The following is a 3,832-nucleotide window of genomic DNA, read 5'->3' as shown; positions in this document are numbered from 1 at the left end:
GCTGGAAGATATAGCTCCTAATTTTGTTGTGTTTTCAATTTTGTACAGGGAAGCAATATTACTTGTCAACCAAAGGGATGATACTTTTGGAACCCACAATATCTGGATTGGAAGAAAACAGACAGTAGCCAACAGAAGATATTGTTTAATGAACCTTTACAGTTGGATCAGTTCTAGAGACTGCTTCCACTGAGGCTGTGAATGCAGGGTATGCATTCCTCTGTATAGGAACACAACAGATGTCACTGGCTGGATACATCACTGTGCCCAACCTGAGTTCAGCTCTGGATGCCAGAATGGGCAAAGGCAGCGTACAGCCACACTCCTGCTATGCTATGTCCTTGGAAATGTCTTTAGGTGCTCCGGGCAGCATTGGTCATTGTAGGTATGATGTAGAGACACTACACACAGTGATCTGAAGATTCCCTCTTTCTCCAGAGACAGAACCATCGGGTTCACACCTCTGTTTGCTAGTGCAGCACAAAGATTAATTAGCACCTGCATGAAAACGGGTCAGCCATTAAAACCAGAAAGACAGACAAGCCTGTGGCAGACACTTTAACTTCCCTGGATGTGCCATCACTGACCTCAGAGCAGCTGTTCTTAGACAAAAAAAAAAATTAAAAAAACTTGAACGGAAAACTGCAGAACAAGAAATTACCAACAGACTGGATTGTATTGTCTAAGCGGGTACAGATCCTTACCCCGCTACCTGGATTAGTTTTATAACCCCTGTGTCCTTGGGTTAAATGCTTTGTTTTTCTCTCTCCAACCCACCTTGCCTCTCTCAGTAGTGCCCACCCCATTTTCCCTCCTCCCTTCCCTACCCTTTCTTTTCTAATCACTGCTTTCTATTTAGCAAATCTCCTTCCTGCAATCCCTTCACAGCACCTGATGAAGTAAGATCTTTGCTTACAAAAGCTTATGCATCTCTGATTTAGGTAGTTTATAAAGGTGCAAATCTACCCCACCTTCTGACAGGAACTTTGCCATTGTCTCATGATGCTATGCAATCTATCAAAAACCAGAACAAGCTACGGGGCTTAAGATTTAGGGGGTAGAAAAGTATCTGAAATATGGCACCGAATGTATATTGGCTGGATTGGGAGTTTAGAACATAAAAATTGCCACACTGGGTTATACAGAAGTCCCTCTAGTCTAGTATCTTACCTCCAATAGTGGGAAGAAGTGGCTAGCTTAGAGCAGTGGTTTTCAACTTTTCATTTGTAGACCCCTAAAACATTTTCAATGGAGGTACAGAGCCCTTTTGAAATTTCAAATGGAGGTGCAGACACCTTTGAATTGTAGATGTGGGTATTCATGAACTTTTGATTGATCATAGTCATCTTTCAGGGACCCCTTAGACACAGGTTGAAAAACACTGCCTTAGAGGAAGAATATTAGGAACAGGCACGTATCAGCCATCCCATATTCTGTTGGCCACCAGAGTTAGGTTACATTGATGTGTTTAGTAGTCCTTGGAGGACCTGTCTTGATTAATTTGTCTACTCCCTTTTTTAACCCAGTTATACTATTGGCTTTCACAAAATCCTGTAGCAGAGAGTTCCACATAGGAATTATGCTCTGTGTGAAAAAGTACCTTCTTATGTTTGATCTAGACCTGCTACCTGATCCTTCTGCCCCCCAGTTCTTCATTATGAGACATATAAAACAGCCATATACCTTATTCCCTTTTTCCACACAATTCACAATTTTATCAACCTCAGACTATCATAGCTCCTGCATCAGTCATCACTTTTCTAAGTTGAAGAGTCCCAGACTTTCCAATCTCTCCCTGTATGAACGCTATTTCATACTCCAGATTGTCTCTGTACTTTTTATAGTTTTTATAGTTGTCCTTTTTGAGAGGGGGTGACCAGAACTACACACAGGACCCGAGATACAGGTGCACTGTAAAAGTCTATAATGTTGACTTCTGTTTTGTTTTCAAATTATTTCCTAGCGATTTCTAATGTGTAAGTTACTATTTGACCCTTGCTGAACATTGGATTGATATTTAGAGAATTGCTGAGTATATAGTTACAGTTATTATTTCCCACCTGCATTTCTTTATCCTTATCAATGTTCAGTTTCATCTGCCACTTTGTTGTCTATTCAGTGTTGTAAAATTGTTCTGTAACACTGTTGGAATTGATTACCTCAAATAATTTTCTATCATTTGCAAACTTTGCTGCTTCACTATTTCCTTTTTCATATAATTTATAAATATGTTGAATCACTCAGATCCCTGGGGGACACCATTGTTCACCTTCCCCCATTGTGAAAAATTGCCATTTATTTGTTTTGACCAATTTTCAATCAATGGGAGGATCTTCCCTCTTATCTCATGATAGCTTAGTTACTTTAAGAGCCTTTGGCGTGTGACATTGTTGAAAGCTGTCTGAAACTCCAACTAGACTGTGTTTCACTTCCAATTATCAATTGGCTCCCCCTTATCCACATGCATATTGACACCCTCAAAATACTCGAGAGATTTCTAAGATCATTCCTCTTTGCAAAACTGATGTTGACCTCTCCCCAGGACATCAAATATGTCTGAGCGCTTACTAGCTTTACAAGTCAAGTAAAATCCTCCCTCCCATGGATGTGAGACATTGATCCTGCCCCAGGCTAGTAAGGAGGGAGGACAGATGGCAGCAGGGAATTGTCTTTGACCAGTGTGAGGGCTAGGTGGATTTGAGACACTGCCACTGCCCCAGTCTGGTGGGCTGGCAGTGTAAGGGTGAGGGGCATTGGCACTGCCCCGGAGTGAAGCAAGAATAACCACTCCCTGCTGAGGCAACAATGTGTGCACACATTAGAGCAGTGATTCGCAACCTTTTTAGACTCAAGACAACTCTTGACAGACTCAAGGCACTTCTCAAAAAATGTCAGCTCTTGCTTTCCACTTGAAGAAAAATAATAGAGCAATTCCTCAGTTGCAAACAACTCAAAGACCACAGGAGGTCAGACTGCTTTTAACACTCCGGATTCTCACTAGAAATCTCCAGGTTTCTTCTGAGCGTCATGTCTACACACCTATTGGCTCTGACATCGTATGCTACCTCACATCGCTCCCGAAAGGATCTCAAGGGCACCTGCCTGAGAACCCCTGAAGCAGGAGCCCCTGAACCCCAGGAGCAGCTGCCATTTCCAAAGACTGCGGCAGGGCTGTGACACTGCCCCTGAAAAGTGTGTGTGTGACAGAGCTCCGGCCCTAAATGTGAGAGCATGTAGACCACTATCCCACACTTGTCAGGGCTTGTGCACACCCTGTGCCAGGCTAAGCAAGGGGGGCGGGGTATGACACAGACCCATCCTCTAGTCTAGAGGGGACGAGGAGGGGGTGACTGGGTGAGTGAGGGGTCGTATAGTGCGCACACCCTCTCTCTGTAGGCTGGGGCGGGCGGTCTTGTGTGTGACTCGCTGGGTGGGGGTGTTGTGACACAGACAAGCTCAGGGGGTGAGTGTGTGACTGGCTGAGGGGATATAACACACGCTCCAGACCGGTGGGTGGGTGTGTGAGACAAGAGGCATACAAAGTGCACACCCATGCATGCGAGTGCGCTTCAGGCCGGAGGGGGTGTAACACACCCGCTCGGGGCCGGGGGCTGTGACAGCGCCCCGCAGCCGGCGGGAGGGGGAGGGGCGTGGCCGCAAGTGACGCGAAGCCTCCGCCGCCTGGGGCTCGAGGAGCAGGTCGCGCGGCCCCGCCCCCTATGAATGCGTCCCCGGCGGCCAATCAGCGGCGGGCAGCTCATGAATATGGAACGAGGCCGGGGCCGCGGCCCCTGTCATGCGGGCCCGGGCGGCGGCTGGCGGCGGCGCGGCG

At 46.4% G+C, this 3,832-nt stretch overlaps 1 long non-coding RNA gene across 1 annotated transcript; it reads right to left on the bottom strand.

Annotated features, from left to right (window-relative positions):
• Positions 1–36: 36 nt before the first annotated feature.
• Positions 37–2,717, bottom strand: LOC109294791. Its single transcript, XR_002096622.1, has 2 exons — positions 1,171–2,717; positions 37–498 (listed from the first exon to the last, which is right to left on the bottom strand). It is a non-coding gene; the product is annotated as an uncharacterized LOC109294791 (long non-coding RNA).
• Between the last annotated feature and the right edge of the window lie 1,115 nt (positions 2,718–3,832).

This window comes from Gavialis gangeticus, unplaced genomic scaffold (genome assembly GCF_001723915.1).
Source record: "Gavialis gangeticus isolate Ggan-Ray unplaced genomic scaffold, GavGan_comp1, whole genome shotgun sequence".
Lineage (NCBI taxonomy): Eukaryota > Metazoa > Chordata > Crocodylia > Gavialidae > Gavialis > Gavialis gangeticus.
This window is presented reverse-complemented; position numbering and strand designations above follow the sequence as displayed.